Here is a 21,383-nt window from a genome sequence, read left to right as displayed (position 1 = left end):
TGTTCTTGGAGAAGCTACCAGGTCTCCAGGACACTTAAGTAGCCCTGAAGAGACTTCTGTAGTGATCAAGTCTCCTGACCAAAGCCATCTTGGAAGCATATGGTCCAGTGATGCTTTGTCAAGTCTTCAGAAGATGGCTGCCCTGGATGATAGCTTGATAGTAATCTCATGAGACCCTGAGACAGAACCACACAATTAAGCCACTTCCCAATGGCCCACAAAAATGGTGAGATATTAAATGTTTGTTTCTTAAGCCGCTAAATCTGGGGACTTAAAAATAAGTAATATAGTATGCTACCAATTATCTATAAGCAAAAGATCACAAAATGTTTGACTTATCTCACTAACCCACAATTATCTTTATCAGTTTCAAAATCATTTTCTGGTTTCCTTAACAACTGAGTTGCTATTTGCTGCCATAGCATGTATTCATTTAATTAAATTGTTCGTAAGGCTACCCCATTAAACTCTAAGTTCAATAAGATCCTGTATGAGACCATGTATACTTTGTTTTTGCTTTTGTTTTTAATATTTTTTATTTACTTGAAGGAGAGAGAGAGAGAGAGAGATCTTCAATCCACTGTTTTACTTCCCCAAATGACCACCAAAGTTAGGGCTGCTCCAGGCCAAAGCCAGGAGCCTAGAGCTCTTTCTGGGTCTTCCACATGGGTGTCAGGGACCCAAAAAGTTTGGCCATTCTCCGATGCTTTTCCAGTCACATTAGCAGGGAGGTGGATCAGAACTGGAGCTCAAACGAGTACTCCAATACAGGATGCTGGCATGGCAGACGGCAGCTAAGCTCATTGCATCACAACTCCAGGGCCTCCCTATCCCCCAACTGTGTACCTTGTTGGCACCATGCCCCTAACACCTGCCATAGTGCCTGATGTAAAGTAAACCATAAATAAATATTTCAGGGGACAGATGCTGTGACTCAGAGTTAAGCAACCACTTGGGACGCCCTCATCACATATCACAGTGCTGGTCCAGCCCCGCCACTTCTGATCCAGCTCCCTGATAATGCTCCAGGAAAGCAGCAGAAGATGGCTCAACTGCTTAAGTCCCTGACACCCCTGAGGAAGATTTGGATGAAGGTTCTGGCTCCTGGCTCCTTGGCCTGGCCCAGCCAAGTTGTTGTTGCCAATCGGTGAGTGAACCAGTGGGTGGAAGATCTTCCTTTCTTTCTCCCTTCCAAATAAATAAATAAATAAGCACATCTTTTTATAAAAATAAATAGTTGGGGAATGAATAGTTTGGTGAGTGAATGAATGATTGAATAATTGGAGGCAGATAGGAGATGATGTAATTATAATGACATAGAAAACCTCTAAGTGTAGAGACTGCTGTGAGAACCAAGAGGAGTGGCATTAAATTTAATCTATATCACTCCCAGGTTTTGTGACATTTGGCAAGTTACATTTTATATGGTATCACTTATATGAAAATTCTAAATTAGGCAAATCTGTAGAGATAGAATGTAAATTAGTGGTTCCCTAAGTCCAGGGCAGTGTGGAATAAGTAATGACTGCTAAAGGATAAAGGGTTTATTTTTGAAGTAAGGAAAATGTTCTAAACTTAGACTGTGGCAATTGGTTGCACAGCTCTGTGAATGTAGTAAAACCATTGAATTACATACTGTAGCTGAGTAAATGTTTATGGCACATGAATTATATCTCAAAGAAGTTGCTTCCTTTTTTAAGCAGAACTCTTTACAATAGACTACTGCATGTCATGGTTATTTAAATTGCTATTTTTTTAAACTCTTTTCTTAAAAATACGGTGTCAGTGCTGGCCTTTGGCCTAGCAATTATGATGCTGGTTGAGATGCCCATGTCCCACATCAAAGTGCCTGGGTCTGAGCTCCTGTCCCAATTCCAGGTTCCTGCTAACATGTACCCTGGTAGGCAGTGGAGATGGCTCATGTGATTGTGTTCCTGCCACCCACGTAGGAGATTTGGATTGAGCTCCTGGCTGCTGATTGTAGGCATTTGGGAAGTGAGTCAGTGGACAAGATCTCTCTCGCGCTTTGTCTTTCCCTAACTCTCTGTCACTGTGCCTTTCAAATAAATAAGTAAAGAAATCTTTTTTGAAGAAGCTATTTGAAAGTAACTAAACTTCAAAAATAAATTTAAAAAAAGATTTATTTATATATTTGAAAGGCAGAGTTACAGAGAGGCAGAGGCAGAGAGAGAGGTCTTCCATCCACTGCTCCACTGCATAGATGGCCTCAACAGCCAGAGTCTCCCATGAAGGAGCAGGGTCCCAAGGACTTAGGCCATCTTCTACTGCTTTTTCCAGGCCATAGCAGAGAGCTGGATCAGAAGTGGAGTAGCTGGGACTCGAACCAGCACCCATATGGGATGCCAGCACAGCAGGTGGTGGCTTTACCCACTATGCCACAGAGCCGGCTCCTGTTATTTTGGGTTGAGAGAAAATATAAGATAGTGCTTGTGTACAAGAAGTTCATTACAACAAAAAATGTTTTCTTGGTCTTAAAGAGTTATAACAAATTTATGTTTTATTTCAGACAAATATGATTTAAATAGAAGTTGGATTATTTTTAGAAATATGTGTCATACTTCAGAGATACCACTAACCAAATATCAAGAAGTATCAATTCATTTATATCTAAAATCTTAAACTAACCCAAGAGAAAAGACTTTTCAGAAAGAACAACACCCCTTTTCTCCTCCTCCGTCTTCCAATAAGCAGCATTCTACCATCTATTTCTATAAATGTGATGACCTTAGATATCTCATCCAAGTGGAATCATTCAGTATTTTTCTCTTTTGTGACTGGCTTACTTTACTTAGCATAATGTCCTCAACATTCATCTATGTGGTAGCACGTGACAGAGTTTCCTTCTTTTGTTTAAAAACTGAATAATATTCCACTGTATAGATATACCAAAGTTCCTTTATCCAGTTATCCATGGGTGGACATTTGGGTTGCTTCAACTCTTGGCTATGGTAAATAGTGCTGCTATGAACATGGATTTGCTATTATCTCTTTGACATTCTCTTTTCTTTCTTTTTTTTTTTTGTGATCAAAAGTTTTATTTTCAGATGTATCTTCTTGGAATTGAGTGTATTCATTTTCAAATTGTATTATAATACACATTTTAAAAATCTGTAAAATGTTACTCTCCTTTTTTTAGAAATAGCTTTTTTTTTAAAGATTTATTTATTTATTCATTTGAAAGGCAGAGTTATAGAGGTAGAGGCACAGGGCAGGGTAGGGAGAGGAGTCTTCATCCTCTGGTTCATTCCTCAAATGGCCGCAACAGCCAGAGCTGTGCCAATCTGAAGCCAAGAGCCAGGAGCTTCTTCTGGGCTTCCCCGCAGGTTCAGGAGCCCAAGGACTTGGGCATCTTCCACTGCTTTCCCTGGCCACAGCAGAGAGCTGGATCAAAAGTAGACTTGCCGGGATTCAAATTGGTGCCCATATGGGATGTTGGCACTGCATGCAGCAGCTTTACCCACTATACCACAGCACCAGCCCCAGTGTCACTGATTTTTAAAATATATTTCCACAAAAATAATTTTAAGAAAGATGTGAAGGGCGAAGAAGCTGAATTATTATCTCAGAGTCTCTAGTGCTTTTGGTCCAGTCCAGTCCAGCCAAGTAGACAAAAAGGTTTGTAAGAGAAATTACATTTTATGAATCAAAGTGATGAAAAAAAGCCTTGGATCATTCATGAGTAAAAAAAAAAAAAAACAGGAAAAACAACTCATATTCAAATTGTAAGACCCGTATACTTACTAAAAGAAATATATGTCAATATAAAAACAACTCAACATTTATTCAACACTTATCATTTTCCAGACAGTGGCTAGAAGCTTTAAAACCATGATTTCTAACTTTGAAAATGATTCTTAAGTGTATGGCTAAAGCTGTCTTAGTTTTTCTTTTTTAAACAAGAAAATGAAGCATGTTAAAGTTGAATGACTCTTCCAAGGCCATATAACTGGTAGGTGGCAGAACTGATTTGAATCCAAGTTTTTCTTTTACACTACACAGAACTTACTGTATAGAAAAATAGCTGAATAAACTGCTCTTATTATCTTAGTCAAATTCCACTTGAAAAATTCCATATGTGGCCTACTACTCTGATATGGTGATATCTTTCATGATATTAATAACAGAGAAAACCCACTATGTTCTTATGAGTGCAGAAGACCAAGTGTTATCACAGACAACAATAATAAGCTATTCTTGTCCTCAGTTCCAACAATGTAGAACCTGTAACTCACAACAAGGATCCCTCCAATTCAAACATGTAATGGGGTACTCTACATAGTCATAAATACAAAAATCTGAAACCTCATTTCTGAGCCACTGTGTATGTTAAGAATCCAGCTTGCATTTGTCAGTGATGCCATATTAAACTAAGAAGTCCCTGAAGAAGTCACAGCATTGACAAAATTCAATACAACAGTAGACCACACGCAAAGGAAACAAAGCTAGGCCCTTCCACAGAGCTGTCTGTCCTTGCAATGAATTTTTAAGTCAATGTGTCTTCATGCCACACATATTCCCCCATGTCTGCTTGATGAAATACTATAATGGCCATGAGGTCTACTTCCTGCAGTCTTGTGTAGACTTTGCTGCCACCCCAAAACCCAAAGGGATGTCTACCATTGAGTTCATCACCACTCCCTGGTACTGAGAAATATTTTCAGTGATTCGACGTAGACCAGGTTTCAAAACATGGTTCCCATACAGGAAAGACTGCTCTGTGCCAGGCCTTATCCACATTTTATATTTGGTATAAGGCACCAGGTAATCCAGCACCATGTGTGATGTGCAACTGGAATTTGTAGGTCTTGGTGAGTTTCCCAAAGCAGATCTGCAGTGACACCAGCTTGTCCCTGGAGATATTGGCAGCCATTTACAGGATCTTTTCACTCACGTAGTGCACACGGTCATTGCGTAGCCTGAAACAGTAGGTGCCGACGGGCTGGTCAATTAGCAACTGCAGGTTCTCCCTGATGTATTTGGCCATCTTCTCAAACATGACCTGGGTCTCCTCTTCAGTCAAAGGCTGCATTTTTCTGCTCGACATTCTCTTTTCAATTCCTTAGGCTGTAAACCCAAAACTAAGATTGTTGGATCATAGTGTAGTTCTATTTATAATTTTCTGAGAAATCCCCATATTGTTTTTCATAGCAGTTGCACCATTTTACTACCTCGCCAATGGTGCCCAAGGGTTCCAATTTCTCCATATCCTCACCAATTCTTGTCATTTTCTGTGTTTTTGGTAGTACCCATGCTGAGAGCTTGACATGGTATCTCACTGTGGTTTTGATTTGCATTTCCCTGATGATTAATGATGCCAAACATCTCTTCATATGATTGCTGGTCATTTGTGTATCATCTTTGGAAACACGTCTTCAAATCCTTTGCCTATTTTTAAAATTAGATTACTTGATTTTTTTGTTGTTATTGAATTATAGGAGTTCTTTATACTCTAAATATTAACCCATTGTCAGATATATGATTTTCAAATATTACCTCCCATTCCATAGGTTGCCTTTTCACTCTGTTGATTGTATTCTATGTTACCAAGGTTTTAAATTTTGAAGTAATCTCATGTGTCTATCTTTGCTTCTGTGCTGGTGTTTACAGTGTCATATCCAAAAAACCATTGCCAAGTCCAATATCTTTAAACCCCAGGAATACTTCCCAGATCTGAACTTCTCAAATTAACCATGATAAAAACTGTTTTTATTTCCATTCCATTAGCAGTTATCATAAGTACTTTTGTAAAATGTAATAAGGATTAATAACTAGAAAAATGAATTTAAAAAAAGACATAGAGGGCAAGCATTGTAGCACAGTGGATTAAGCTGCTGTCTGCAAAAACAGCATCCTATTTGAGCAGGTTCGAGTCCTGGCTGCACCACTTCCAATCCAGCTCCCTGCTAATGTGCCTAGAAAAGCAGTGGAAGATGGCCTAAGTGCTTGGGTCCCTGCAACCACATGGGAGACCCAGATGGAGTTCTAGGTTCCTGGCTTCAGCCTTTTGGAAAGTAAACCAGTGGATGGGAGATCTCTCTTTTTTTCTGTCTCTTCTTCTCTCTCTCTCTTTGCAATTCTGCCTTTCAAGTAAATAAAATGAATATTTAAAAAAAAAGACATTGGAGCTGGCATTGTAGCACAGCAGGTTGAGTTGCTGCCTGAGACACTGGTGTCACATAAGCAAGCTGCTCTACTTCAAACCCAGCTCCCTGCTATGGCCTGGGAAAGCAGCAGAAGATGGCCCAAGTCCTGGGCCCCTGTACCCATGTGGGAGACCTAGATGGAGTCCCAGGCCCCCTGGCTTCAGCCTGGCCTAGCTCCAGCCATGTGGCCATTTGAGGAGTGAACCAGCAGATGGAAAATCTTTCTCTCTCTCTCTCCTTCCTTCCTTTCACTCTCTACCCCTCTCCCCACTCACTTTCTTTGTAACTCTGACTTTCAAATAAATCTTTTTTTAAAAAACAGAAATGAAAAATATAAGTTGATATGTTTCTTAAATTCAATAGACATGGGGCCAGCGCTGTGGCTCACTTGGTTAAACCTCCGCCTGTGGCTCCAGCATCCCTTATGGGCACTGGGTTCTAGTTCTGGTTGCTCCTCTTCCAGTCCAGCTCTCTGCTGTGGCCCAGGAGGGCAGTGGAGGATGGCCCAAGTGCTTGGGCCCCTGCATCCGCATGGGAGATCAAGAGGAGGCACCTGGCTCCTGGCTTCGGATCAGTGCAGAGCCGGCCGTGGCGGCCATTTGGAGGGTGAACCAATGGAAGGAAGACCTTTCTCTCTGTCTCTCTCTCTCACTGTCTAACTCTATCTGTCACATAAAAAATAAATAAATAAATAAATTTAATAGACATAAAATTATCCTGTCAAATTACTATAAAAATTTCTAAATGCTTGTTCTCAATTTCTGTGATTATCTGGACACAGACAGAAAACTAGTTCAAGAACTAGCTGTAGCTCCTAACTTCCTGCTACTGCAGACCCTGGGAGACAGAAGGAATGGCTCAAGTGACTGAGCCTTATGGGAAGCATGGATTGAGTTCCTGGTTCCCGGCTTCTATGCAATCCATTCTTAGCTATTGCAGGTATTTAGGGGAGTAAACCAGCAGATAGGAGCTCTCTTTCTCTATCTGCCTCTCTCTCTCTCTCTCTCTCTCTCTTTTTTTTTTTTTTTTTTTTTTTTTTTGACAGGCAGAGTGGATAGTAAGAGAGAGAGAGACAGAGAAAGGTCTTCCTTTTGCCTTCCAATGGCCGCCACGGCCGGCACGCTACGGCCGGCGCAACACACTGATCTGATGGCAGGAGCCAGGTACTTATCCTGGTCTCCCGTGGGGTGCAGGGCCCAAGGACTTGGGCCATCCTCCACTGTACTTCCCTGGCCACAGCAAAGAGCTGGCCTGGAAGAGGGGCAACCGGGACAGAATCCGGCGCCCTGACTGGGACTAGAACCCGGTGTGCTGGCGCCGCAAGGCGGAAGATTAGCCTAGTGAGCCGCGGTGCCGGCCTCTCTATCTTTTTTTAAAGATTTATTTATTTGAAAGTCAGAGTTACAAAGAGAGAGGAGGAGAGACACAGAGAGAGAGAGGTCTTCCATCTGCTGGTTCACTCTCCAATTGGCTGCAATGGCCAGAGCTGCACTGATCCAAAGCCAGGAGTCAGGAGTTTCTTCTGGGTCTCCCACATGGGTGCAGGGGCCCAAGCATTTGGGCCATCTTCCCAGGCCATAGCAAGAGAGCCAGATAGGAAGTGGAGCAGCTGGGACTCGAACCAGTGCCCGTATGGGATGCCGACACTGCAGGCGGCGGCTTTACCCATTACTCCACTGTACCGGCTCTTCTATCTGTCTCTCAAACAAATAAAAATAAGTAAATTAATAAACGAACCAACTCTGGTTCAAAGTGCACACTTTGAGACAATAGGGAACACTGTTCTAGATCTTCCTTAAGGGTGTGATATGCAAGTAAGGTGAGGTGACTACTGAGTCCTTATGCAGCTTTGGTGCTTCTATGGCTTACAGACAGAGTGCCCCAAAATAGTTAAGATATCTTATGAACATGCAAGGAGTGCAAACGCCATCCACATGACTCTTCCTCACTATGGCCATGGATGGGGTCTAAAGGCCATCTTTAAATCATCATATCCAATTAAAACAAGGACTTAAAAGGATAAAAAAAAAAATGTACTCTCATTGCATCATAGTGCCCTCTAGCAGCCAAAATACCTCTTTCTCAGTCCCCTACCCAGCCAAGGAAAATCTCATAATTAGCAAGGGAGGATCCGTTTCTGACACTGCCATTTATGTTAGCAGGTATAGAAATACCCAAGGAAGTTTGACTTCTTTTACTCTGTCTCAAAGTTTTTAGCAGAAAAATCAACACGATAGAGCTGGCGCTGTGGCACAGCAGGCTCCTTTCCCTTGGATTGCATGTTTCTTTGTGGAGGTTTATGGGGCAGGGTGTAGTAAGCTGATGAGGAAAGCAATACCTCCCAGGGTAGGGTTAGCCTGAAGCAAATATTTTACTCAACTGGCATATAAAATGTTATGGGTGTGGGGCTGGCACTGTGGCGTAGTGGGTAAAGCCGCTACCTGCAGTGCTGGCATCCCATATGGGTGATGGTTCGAGTTCCGGTTGCTGCACTTCTGATCCAGCTCTTTGCTGTGGCCTGGGAAAGCAGTAGAAGATGGCCCAGATGCTTGGGTCCCTGTACCCAGGTGGGAGACCCATAGGAAGCTCCTTGCTCCTGGCTCTGATTGGCACAGCTCTGGCCATTGCGGCCAGTTTGGGAGTGAATCAGTAGATGGAAGACCTCTCTCTCTCTCTGCCTCTCCTTCTCTCTCTGTGTAACTCTTTCAAATAAATAAATAAATATTTTTTAAAAATGTATGGGTGCCTAAAACTTTCAGTAATTAAGAAAAACAATATTTTAATACATTATCTTAAAAATCAAAATGGGGGGACCTGCGCTGTGACATAGCATGTTATATTGCCATCTTCAACGCCAGCCTCACATATGGATGCCAGTCGAGTCCCGGCTGCTTCACTTCCAATCCAGCTCCTCGTGAAGGTACCTGGGAAAGCAGCAGAAGATGGATCAAATGCTTGGGCCTCTGTACCCACTTGGGAAACGTGGAGGAAGCTCCTGACTCCTGGTTCCAGCCTGGCCCAGCTCCAGCCTGTGTGGCCATTTGGGGAGTGGATGGAAGATTGATTTCTCTCTTTCTCTCTCTCTCTCTCTCTCTCTCTCTCTCTGTCTCCTCCATCCCTCTTTCTCTCTCTCTCTGATTCTGATTTTCAAATAAGTAAATACATATTTTAAAATAAAACCAAAATTTGTGGCAAAAAAACCAAAAACTTATAATGAAGAAAATATCAAAATTGTAAATAAGGTTGGGAACAGCAGGCTCATTTTTCTCTCCTGCCTCAGACTCCAGGATGGCCAAGCCCAGGAGGGCTTGGCACCACCACCGAGCAGAGTACAGGCAGCCAGAAGCATTTTTGGGGCACTCTGGCCTTTTGCTGAAATTTGTTTGGATGGCGATGATGAAGGTAATGCTTGGATGTGCCTGCCCTCTGTGACTTCCTGGGTTAAGATAGCCGAGTACCAACCTGTCTAGCCTTTTCTTTTGAACAAAAACTCTCCCTCAAACACAATCAGTGTAAGAAACAGAAACACACTCCCTTCTTCAAAAAAACCAGAAAATATCTGCCCCCTCAATCTCACCCCACGTGGAGAGAGAAGGCAGAGGGAGGAATGGTAATGAAGTTGGCAGGGTAGGGGAAGCCCCCACTCTGGGGGAGAACTCTGACAGGAAACAGACACTGCGCCCCAGACGGGTCCAGCAACTGGAGCCCTGACTGCAAGGCAGTGGTGGGAAGGGGCCGTGGAAAGCAGTGGGGGTGTCCGAAGACTGAAAAAACAGCCCTCCAAGTCGCCGCTCCCATCAGTCGGGCAGCCACCCCACCCTCACTGCCGGAAGGCCTCTATACAAGGAGAAACAGGCTGAAGAGTTGCAAGAGTAGGCAGCAAGAAGAGGGAGGGTGAGGGTTTCATGAAGGTTTGCACGTTGAACCGTGAGCTTCCTGGGTCCTGTTCCCTGCCCTGGGTTACAGCACCAGCAGCCAGGCTTTTACTTCCCAGGCAAGAGATTAGGGCTCTCTCTCCAGATGAGCTAACACGCTACAGAGAAAATACCTATGCCTAGTGACATTTGAGGGACCATATACACACCCACGCAGGAAAGCTGGCTGCTGACTACCTCATCAATCTAAAAATAAGCCCACAGGCTGACAAGCCCTGCCCACTCACACACGGCTTCCAATCAGCTCTGCAGCGATTCAGTTGAAAATCTGAACAAACATGCAAGGATTACCAGATCTTTGAGGAAAGCTTCCAACAGTAAAGACACAGACCAAAATAAATAAACTGGAGAAAGGAAAAAGAACTCCAAGGAAACAGAGATAATACAGGCAGTAGAAGGAAATTTCAAAGAGCAAATTAATAACCTCAGGAAGATAAGATTTTTACATCATACAATAAACCTCAGATCCTCCCAGGAAGGAAGGGAGGGAGACAGGGAGGATAGAGGTGGGAAGAAGGAAAATCAAGGAGGGAAAAAATTAGAGAATAAGGGTTGCTTTTGGAAATTAAAAAATGGAGATGAGGTAAAAAAAATAATAATAAAATTAAAGAATCAAGGGGCCGGTGCTGTGGCGTAGCGGGTAAAGCCGCTGCCTACAGTGCTGGCATCCCATATGGGTGTTGCTTCTGGGAAAGCAGCAGAAGATGGCCCAAGTCCTTGGGCCCCTGCACCCATGTGGGAGACCCAGAAGAATCTCTTGGCTCCTGGCTTTGGACTAGCGCAGCTCTAGCAGATGTGGCCAACTGGGGAGTGAACCAGTGGATGGAAGACCTCTCTCTGCCTCTGCCTCTCCTCTCTCTAACTCTGTCAAAAAAATAAATCTTTTAAAAAAATTAAAGAGGCCGGCTCCGCGGCTCACTAGGCTAATCCTCCACCTTGCGGCGCCAGCACACTGGGTTCTAGCCCCCGTCGGGGCGCCGGATTCTGTCCCAGTTGCCCCTCTTCCAGGCCAGCTCTCTGCTGTGGCCCGGGAAGGCAGTGGAGGATGGCCCAAGTGCTTGGGCCCTGCACCCCATGGGAGACCAGGAGAAGTACCTGGCTCCTGCCATCGGATCAGCGCGATGTGGCGGCCACAGCACGCCGGCCACGGCGGCCATTGGAGGGTGAACCAACGGCAAAAGGAAGACCTTTCTCTCTGTCTCTCTCTCTCTCACTGTCCACTCTGCCTGTCAAAAATTTTCAAAAAAAAAATTTAAGAATAAATTCAGGAACTTCAACTTCTAGCTAATAGTTCCCAGAAGAGAGAACTATGGTAGCATGATTATCAAAGAAATAGCACAAAAAACATTTCCCAGAAATGAAGGCCAATTCTCCAGTCTAAAAGAAAATATTGGGTGCTCAATATAATGAGAAAAACATCAATACCAAAACATATTAACTTGAAGGCACTGGAAGATGGCCCAAGTACTTGGGTGCATACCACCCACATAAGATACTGGGATGAAGTTTCTGGCTCTTGATTTCTGCCTGGCCCAGCCCTGGCTGATATGACCATTGGGGAGTGAACCAGCAGATGAAAGATCTCTCTCTTTCTCTGTGTCTCTCCTTCTTACTCTCTCTCTCTGTAACTCTTTCAAATAAATAACTAAATTTCTATTTAAAAAAAAAAAGACATATAAACTTGAAATTTCCAAACGCCAGAGAAAGAGACCATTTTGGAAACTTTTGAGGAAAAAAAAACATATACAGAGGATTGGGAATTAGAATGGTATTGAATTTCTCAACAACATTGAATGTTAGAAAACAGTAGATTGTCTTCCATAAAATTCAGAATTAAGGGGGCCAGCACCATGGCTCACTTGGTTAATCCTCCTCCTGCGGCACCAGCATCCAATATGGGCACCAGGTTCTAGTCCTGGTTGCTCCTCTTCCAGTCCAGCTCTCTGCTGTGGCCCGGGAAGGCAGTGGAGGATGGCCCAAGTGCTTGGGCTCCTGTACCCGTATGGGAGACCAGGAGGAAGCACCTGGCTCCCAGCTTCAAATCGGCGTAGCTCCGGCCGTAGCGGCCATTTAGGGGGTGAACCAACGGAAGGAAGACCTTTCTCTCTGTCTCTCTGTCTCCCTCTCACTGTTTAACTCTGTCTGTCAAATAAACTTAAAAAAATTATTTAAAAAATTCAGAATTCAAAAAGGATTTCTAGCTTAGACATATTTAGACATGACATATTTAGACATCAGGACATTGAATTCCCTTGTACCATTTGTAAGGATAGTGAGGATGCACTCTCTCAAAACAATCACCGAGAGAGCAAGCAATCAGATCCAGAAACTGGGTAGTCTGGGGATGATGGTTGTGCAAAAGACTTAGAAAGAAATCAGTACAGATCTCTGTAGGAGGGTGGAGACCTTCAGGAGGGAAGTCTGTGTGGAAAATGGAAACTATAGAATGAAATGGAATTCATAAGCATTTTATAGAGGGAAGATATGGACACAGAAAAGAGGTTTATTTAACTCCCAGTTTTGGAAGTGGAAAGTCCAAACAACATGGTATAGTTTCTTGCAAGACTCCCTCCTTCTGCTGGACTGAGGTTCAAAGGAAACTAGGGAAAGCAGTGGGTGGGGAAGAGGAAGGTTATATCATTATTCTATACTCTTGGTCTCAGCAGTAAACAATATTTACATGCTAGTGGTATTGAAAACTCTGCAAATTCAAGGGGAAATCTCATATTTTCCCAAATACAGAAAAACTTTATGCATAATGATAGGCTTTACAATAATTAATTAATTTTAAAGTCAAATATGAGGGTTTTTCAAAAACTTGTGGAAAACAGAATTTAAAAATAAATTTATTTTGGTACAAAAATGTCAGAACTTATGTATAATTTTTTCACAATATGCATTTTCATAAGTCTTTTGAAGAATTCTTATATGCATGGATTTCAAAACACTTGTATACTAAAACAAACATCTTTTAATCCCATTTTCCACAAATTTTTAAAGTTTATTCATTTATTTGAAAGGCAGAGTGGTAGAGAAAGAAGAGAGAGAGAGAAAGACAGATCTTCCACACACTGATTCATTCCCCCAATTGGTCACAATAGCAAAGACTGGTTAGGCCAAAGCCAGGAGCTCAGAACTCCATCTGGGTTTCCCACATGGATGGCAGGGACCCAAGTACTTGGTCCATTATCTGCTGCCTTCCCAGGTACATTAACAAGAAGCCGGATCAGAAACAGAGGAGCCTAGAATAAATTCAGAAAAAACAGAGATAGTAGAAGGAATGAAATGAGAGGAGGACATCCAAAGTAGCAATTTTATCTACTACACCAACACGTACCCCTAATTTTATTATGTGAGAGGCATTGAGAGAGAGAGGTGTACAAATAGGTGTACAAATAGACAGAGTTCACATTCACTGGTTCACTCTCAAATGCCTACAGCGTTTGTGACAGGGCCAGGCTAAAGTCAAGAACTGGAAACTCAATCCAGAATCCCCATGTGGGTAGCAGGGACTCAAGTACCTGAACTATCACTCATCACTTCCCAGGGTTTGTGGTGTAGCAGGTAAAGCTACCGCCTATGACGTCAGCATCCTATGTGTGTGCTGGTTCAAGTGCGCTGCTCCACTTTTTTTTTTTTTTTTAACAGTCAGAGTGGACAGTGAAAGAGAGAGACAGAGAGAAAGGTCTTCCTTTGCCGTTGGTTCACACTCCAATGGCCGCCGTGGCTGGCGCGCTGATCCAATGGCAGGAGCCAGGTACTTCTCCTGGTCTCCCATGGGGTGCAGGGCCCAAGCACTTGGGCCATCCTCCACTGCCTTCCCGGGCCACAGCAGAGAGCTGGCCTGGAAGAGGGGCAACCGGGACAGAATCCGGTGCCCCGACAGGGGCTAGAACCCAGTGTGCCGGCGCCGCAAGGCGGAGGATTAACCTAGTGAGCCCTGGTGCCGGCTCTGCTCCACTTTTAATCCAACTTCCTGCTAAAGCACCTGGGAAAACAGCAGAAGATGTCTCAAGTGCTTGGGCCCCTGCACATATGTGGCTGGTGTGGCCATCTGGGGCGTGAACCAGCAGATGGAAGACTCTTACTCCGTCTTTCAAATAAATAAAATAAATCTTAAAAGAAGAAGAAGCAGCAGCAGCAGCAGCAGCAGCAGCAGCAGCAGCTGGATTTGGGACTCAAACCCAAGTACTGCCATATGGGATACAGGTATCTTAAACATTAGGCCAAACACTCATCCTCACAAATCTTTTGAAGAACCCTTGTGTTAAAAAAAGAAGTTAAATATCCAGCAATATGAGAATGGTGAAGTTAAGTATAATATGTTCACTTTATGGACTTGATTTTTTAAAAGATTTTATTTATTTTAAATTCAGAGTTACAGAAAGGCAGAGGCAGAGAGAGAGATACAAAGAGAGAGAGGGATCTTCTGTCCTCTGATTCACTCCCTAATGGCTGCAACAGCCAGAGCTGGGCCAATCTGGGGCCAGGAGCCAGGAGCTTCTTCTGGGTCTCCCACACGGGTGCAGGGACCCAAGGACTTGGGCCAACTTCTACTGCTTTCCCAGGCCATAGCAGAGAGCTGGATTGGAAGTGGAGCAGCATCATATATGGGATGCTGGCACTGCAGGCAGCAGCTTTACCACTATGCCACAGCACCAGCCCCTTGATGGGATTTACATTAGTAACATTACAGTTTATTCTGCATTAAAGGACTAATTCATATTTTTTGTAATATTTATCTATGGGGGCTGGTGCTGTGGCAAAGTAGGCTAAGCCTCTGCCTGCAGTGCCAACATCCCATATGGGTGCAGGTTCATGTCCCAGCAGCTCCTCTTCCCATCCAGCTTTCTGCTTATGGCCTGGGAAAGCAGTGGAAGATGGCCCACGTGCTTGGGCCCCTGCTCCCACCTGGGAGACCTGGAAGAAGCTCCTGGTTCCTGGCCTCAGATCAGCCCAGCTCTGGCTGTTGTGGCCTTTTGGGGAGTGAATCAGAGGATGGAAAACCTTTCTCTCTGTCTTTCTCTCTGTCTATAACTCTACCTCTCAAATAAAAAAATAAAAATCTTAAAAAAAAATTTGTCTATGGAGCCAGCACTGTAGTTTAGGTTAAGCCTCTGCCTGTGGAGCTGGCATCTCATATAGGCACGATTTCAAGTCCTGGCTGATCCACTTCCAATCCAGCTCCCTGCTGATGGCCAGGGGAAGCAGTGGAAGATGGCCCAAATCATTGTGCCCCTGCACCCAAGTGGGAGATCCGAAGAAGCTCCTGGTTCCTGGCTTCAGTTCAGCCCAGCTCCAGCCTTTGCAGCCATCTGGGGAGTGAACCAGTGGATGGAAGATCTCTCTCTCTCCCTCTCTGTCTATAACTGACTTTAAAATAAATAAATACATCTCTCTTTTTTTTTAAAGATTTATTTATTGGCAGTCGCCACGGCTCACTAGGCTAATCCTCCACCTGCGGCGCCAGCACCCCGGATTCTAGTCCCAGTTGGGGTGCCGGATTCTGTCCTGGTTGCTCCTCTTCCAGTCCAGCTCTCTGCTGTGGCCCAGGAAGGCAGTGGAAGATGGCCCAAGTGCTTGGGCCCTGCACCCGCATGGGAGACCAGGAGGAAGCACCTGGCTCCTGGCTTCTGATCAGCGCAGCGCGCCAGCCGTACCGGCCATTTGAGGGGTGAACCAACGGCAAAAGGAAGACCTTTCTCTCTGTCTCTCTCTCTCACTGTCTAACTGTGCCTGTTTAAAAAAAAATTTTATTTATTTATTTGAGAGGCAGAATTATGGAGCAAGAGGGAGAGAGAGATATCTTCCACTTGCTGGATTACTCCCCTAATGGCTGCAACAACCAGAGTTGGGTCAAGGCAAAGTCAGGAGCCAGGAGCTTCTTATGGGTCTCACATGTGGGTGGCAGGAGCACAAACATTTGAGCCATCTTTTGCTACTTTTCCCAGGCCATTAGCAGGGAGATGGATAGGATACTGAGCAGCCAGGACACGAAACATTGCAGGTGATAACTTTACCCACTATACCACAATGACAATCCCAAGGACTCATCCATTATTGTTATGGTAATTGAGACCCCAGGATTATATTGTGGGGATTATGAGCCCTGGCTGGGTTCAGAGAGATCCTAGCTAGACTTAGTCCAGGTTCTTGTCTTCTTGCATGTGGGAATACAACTAAAAGGCAGAGACAGGTGAGAAGAAAAGCAGGATTTATTGAAAAGCAAAGGGATAATACATACTCAGGTGTGAGTGTGTCAACTACATGAGAAAACATTGTCCCCACCCAGGCTGGGGTCATTCTGTTTATAGATGAGGGGTGGTACTCAAGGCAGGGTCTGATTGAATGTTCAAAGGAGGCAGAGTTTCAGGTGGGGCTGCAGCACATGTGATGGTTTTCAGGAAGGTGTCACATCTGGTACATGATAGAGAGTGAAGCTTAGGTACATGAGTGGGTATTCCAGTCTTTAAATGAATCAGCACAGAAGGTGATGGGATTTGGGCAGTGAAGGCAGCTTTGGTGGTGGCAATGCTTAGCTCCTTGCCACTCACTAGCTATCTGCCTACCCGTATCAACAGGATCTGCTTTGAGAGCCGTTTATTAAACTGAAGGAAGGGGATGTTAGTAAAATGGTGCAGTCTTATCTAAGGTGCGATCTACACCCTGACACCATCCTAGGCTCTAGCCCCCCGCCACCATTGCTGGAAACCAGGTGGCCACAAGGCCCAGCCACCGGTGTCAAGCTCCACTCCCATCCTAATGGGATTCACTGCTCCTACTTCCCTGCCCGCCCCCTGGCAAAATTTTAAAAGGACCTGTTTCTGAACAGGTGACTCTCTCTCTCTTTTCTCTCTGACAGACAATGAGAGAGAGAGAGAGAGAGAGAGAGAGAGAGAGGTCTTTCTTCCGTTGGTTCACTCCCCAAATGGCTGCCACGGCTGGAACTGCGCCGATCTGAAGCCAGGAGCCAGGTGCCAGGTGCTTCCTCCTGGCTCCCACGTGGGTGCAGGGGCCCAAGCACTTGGGCCATCCTCCACTGCCTTCCTGGGCCACAGCAGAGAGCTGGACTGGAAGAGGAGCAACTGGGACTAGAACCCAGCGCCCACATGGGATGCCAGCGCTGCAGGCAGAGGATTAACCAAGTGAGCCATGTGCCAGCCCCGTAACTCTGTCTTCTGACCTGTCTCTTCCTCTCTCTTATGCTCTCCTCCCTCTTCTCCTTCTTTGCCCCTTCCCTCCAGTCTGTCAGGTTTCCCCCAATAAACTCTTTCCCTTACTCCAGCGTTTGGTGTGTTTTGTGGCGACCTTACAGGGGGGCCGGTGTTGTGGTGTAGCGGGTAAAGCCGCCGCCTCCAGTGCCGGCCCCCATATGGCATCCCATATGGGCTCTGTTACCAGAGAAGGCAGGGTTCTTGTCTTCGCACAAGAAAGAATTCAGGTGTGAGACAGAGAGTAAGTGGAAAGCAAAATAGCAAAGTTTATTAGGGAAGGGACATCCATAAGAACGGATAGGCACCTCTCCAGACAGAATGTGAGAGAGAGTGCCCAGTCGCTCAGACTGGGGGAGAGTGAGGTTACATGGTTGAGTGGAGAGAATACATCTGTGCAGGCCAGGCAGGCAGCTCAGCAGAGAGGCAGAGGGCTGCGCATAGTCCAGACAGGGGAAGCCTGGCTGGCGTCACCCTGCCTTAGGGGAAGGATGGTTATCAGGTAGAAGGGGCAGGACTTTGAAGTGCAGATACTGGGCTGCACCTGGAAGGTTATCGGGATGACTTTGAGATGCAGATGCTGGACCTGAATGTCAATTCCTTAGGCCTTTGTCACACACACATAAGCTCATTTCTGACTTCCTACCTAACAGGTGCCGGTTCTAGTCCTGGCTGCTCCTCTTCTGATCCAGCTCTCTGCTATGGCCTGGGAAAGCAGTAGAAGATGGCCCTAGTCCTTGGGCCCCTGCACCTGTGTGGGAGACCCGGAAGAGGCTCCTGTTTCCTGCTTCAGATCAGCACAGCTCTGGCCATTGCAGCCAACTAGGAAGTGAACTAGCAAATGGAAGACCTCTCTCTCTCTCTCTCTCTCTCTCTCTCTCTCTGCCTCTCCTCACTCTGTGTAACTCTGGCTTTCAAATAAATAAATCTGGTTTTTTGTTTGTTTGTTTGTTTTTTGTTGTTGTTTTTGTTTGTTTGTTTTGTTTTGTTTGTTTTTTTGACAGGCAGAGTGGACAGTGAGAGAGAGAGAGACAGAGAGAAAGGTCTTCCTTTGCCGTTGGTTCACCCTCCAATGGCCGCCACTGTTGGCGCACACGCTGATCCGATGGCAGGAGCCAGGTACTTATCCTGGTCTCCCATGGGGTGCAGAGCCCAAGCACTTGGGCCATCCTCCACTGCCTTCCCGGGCCACAGCAGAGAGCTGGCCTGGAAGAGGGGCAACTGGGACAGAATCCGGCGCCCCAACTGGGACTAGAACCCGGTGTGCCGGCGCCGCTAGGTGGAGGATTAGCCTATTGAGCCGTGGCGCTGGCCTCAAATAAATAAATCTTTAAAAAAATAAATTGAAAGAAGGAACTAAGGAGAGAATGAAAGTTGATGGTGTATTAGTGTTGTGGGAAACTAAAACCAAATGCCATGTATCAGTCAGTCCAGAAATGGGCAGCCTCAAAGCCCCACATTGCATTTAATACTTTCAATATAAAGGAGGCAAAACAGGTAGATGTTTTGACAACTCTTTATCTACTGGTTTTGGGGACCCAAGCATAAGGGTAGTAATACTGTGATAACCCAGGTATCTGGTACTGCCTGGAAAGAGAATGATGACTGAGAAATGGTGACCTGACTCATTGTGCAACAGGATCTTGGAGACTGCTAAGAACTGGGGGCTGCAGTTCCCGTTTTCCTAGGACAAGAACCTCAGGCAATCAAGGGAGTAGCCCTCCTACATCCAGTCTTAGATGCCTTTGAACAGGGTTGGGGAAGTAAGGAGGTAGGAACCTATTAGTGACTGTATTAGTTTTACCTTCCTAAAATGAAATCCCTGAGGCAACCTAACTTTATAAAGAAAAGGGGTTCATTTAGCTCACAGCTTTAGGGGCTGAAAGCCTTGCAAAGGCCTTACCTCGTTCTGCACCTCCTGAAGGCTGATGGCAATGGCAGGAGCAGGTAGAATAGTTAAGTCAGAGAAGTGGGTGAGGCCAGGGCTCAAGCTGTCATAACCACCTTAATATGTGTAGAACATTACTTTGTGTGTGAGAACTACTTTAATCCCTTCTCAAGGACTACCTAAGGAACCCCCCACTAGGCCCTGCCTCTTAAAGACCTCACCTCCCAACATCCTCACATTGAGGACTAAGCCTCCAATACAGAGACAAGAGGAACCACATCCCAAACCAAAGCAGTGATTCCAAGCCCCAGAAGCCCCACAGTCATGAGGCAGGATTGTGAGCCTTATGCAATAGGACTGTCAGATGGCTTTGACAGAAATGCCTAACACTTGAAAAAATTGATCAACTTTGGCTCTATATCATCCTTATTTTCCAAAACGAGACAAACCAAACATGATATGAGAAGTAGCATGTCTGTATTACATTTTACCTTCTTAAATTAAACCAAAATTCTGGAGACTGAGAGTTCTCTGAAATTAAAGGGATTGTTGAGCCATTACAGATGCTAGCCAGAAAAGGACCAGCCCTGGGACAAGTTCTGCAACTACCAGCGAGAGGTTAAATAACAGCTGGAAGAGTATCCGCCTGACCAAAGAGCCAAGAGCATTTTTACAATGAAAGCTGGGAGAAGTAAAACCTAAATTGTTTACACTGAACTTAGATTGGCTATAGATAAGAGGGGCAGGGCAACACAAAGCCGGGAAAGTTGGGGGATCCAAAGAAAGTTCTTACAAGCAAAAGTACTTGTAGCTTCTGGACTGCCTGAGGCTTGGCCACCTGGGGTTTTAAGTCAAGGCTTTAATTTACATTCAGGAATGTGAAACAATCTCTCGCTGGCTGTGGCCAGGAGCCTTTAACTGATTAACTTCCCTTATCTCTTCCCCCTCCATCCTTTGGCTTTTCTAACTAAATTGAGCATGATTCACAATTTTTTCCTTTACTTTTTACTTAAGACTGTTTGGAAATAGAGACTCCTCCAACTCCCTTCAGCCAAAACAGAAAATTCACTGCAAGAATACTGGAGAATCTTTTGAGTCCATGTGTTGGAAACCAGGAAGAGAAACCATGGCAAACCAGATAAACATCTCTTAGCTCTGTCTCTCTCTCTCAATCTCTCTCTCTACTTCCCTTTTCCTTCTCTCCCTCCCTCTACCTCTCCCTTTCTCCCTTCCCTTACTCTGTCCCTTTGTCACTAGGGGCAGCAGGCTTTCCTCGGTTCCTTTTTGCCAACAGAATAATGAATTACAGTTCAGAGATGGAAGTAAGGATAGCAAAATTAACTGAAGTATGTTCCAAGGGAGCAACAGTCCAGTTGAGAGAGCACATGGCACAGTTTCTTTCTGGTTTGGGGATTTTATCCCTACAGTATGAGGGGCGTTGACTAATATGTGACCATGATGCTCATGATTGACATTTATGATTGATATCTGGGCGTGGCCTACTCATGGGCTCTCAGCGCATGTGGCTATAGCCTGGATTTTTCTAGTTTGGCTGAATTCCCATTTTATCAGGATATTTTATCACAAGTTAAGCTGCAAAGTGGGTGGTCTTGGGTGGGTCCCTGGTCCCTCCCCTGGATGAGGGTTTTGTGGCCCCTCCCCACTCGCTCAGGCCAGTCTGCAGACACCTTCAAGGACTATCTATTCAGTTCTCTGCTTGGGTCTGCCTCATTCTTTTCCTCTCCCACCCCGCAGGAAAATGCTAAGAGGTACTGTCTCCTGCACAGACTGCTTTTGCTGAAAAGCACACCCTCTTCCCTAATTCTAATGATATACTTTGTGGTTTACCATATCAAACACCATTGACCAATATTTTGAATTCAGTAGTTGAACTGTCTGTCCTGTTATACCAGTCTAAAAAAAATCCCAACAGTTCTTATTATCTATACCTGTACCTGAGCTGCTGTACATGCCTGGAGAGAAAATTCATACTGTGCAGATCTGTGTGGTTGGCACCATTATCAATACATGGTCTCAAATCTCCCTTGGGCCCTGTTGAAAGGCAAAATTGTAACAATTTAGTTTAACAATCTTATTTGGCTTTATTTTCCAGTCTAAGATTTATTTACTTAGTTATTTAAAAGTCAGAGTTACATATAGAGAAAGAGATCTTCCATCTGCTGGT

At 44.8% G+C, this 21,383-nt stretch overlaps 1 long non-coding RNA gene and 1 pseudogene across 2 annotated transcripts in view; one reads left to right on the top strand and one right to left on the bottom strand.

Moving 5' to 3' along the window:
• Window positions 1–2: 2 nt before the first annotated feature.
• The window catches only part of LOC108176422 (uncharacterized), a 63,510-nt gene continuing 42,129 nt past the window's right edge, over window positions 3–21,383 (top strand). The window contains exon 1 of one of the 2 annotated variants that reach the window (XR_011386214.1): window positions 3–226. This is a non-coding gene — a long non-coding RNA (uncharacterized lncRNA). The remainder of the gene's footprint in view (window positions 227–21,383) is intronic. The other variant, XR_011386213.1, reaches the window with a different exon arrangement.
• On the bottom strand, window positions 2,165–9,620 carry LOC138848439 (60S ribosome subunit biogenesis protein NIP7 homolog pseudogene; annotated as a pseudogene).

Source organism: Oryctolagus cuniculus, chromosome 2, assembly GCF_964237555.1.
Source record: "Oryctolagus cuniculus chromosome 2, mOryCun1.1, whole genome shotgun sequence".
In the NCBI taxonomy this organism is placed as follows: Eukaryota; Metazoa; Chordata; class Mammalia; order Lagomorpha; family Leporidae; genus Oryctolagus; species Oryctolagus cuniculus.
Note: the sequence above shows the minus strand (reverse complement) of the source record. Positions and strands in the feature narration are given on the sequence as shown.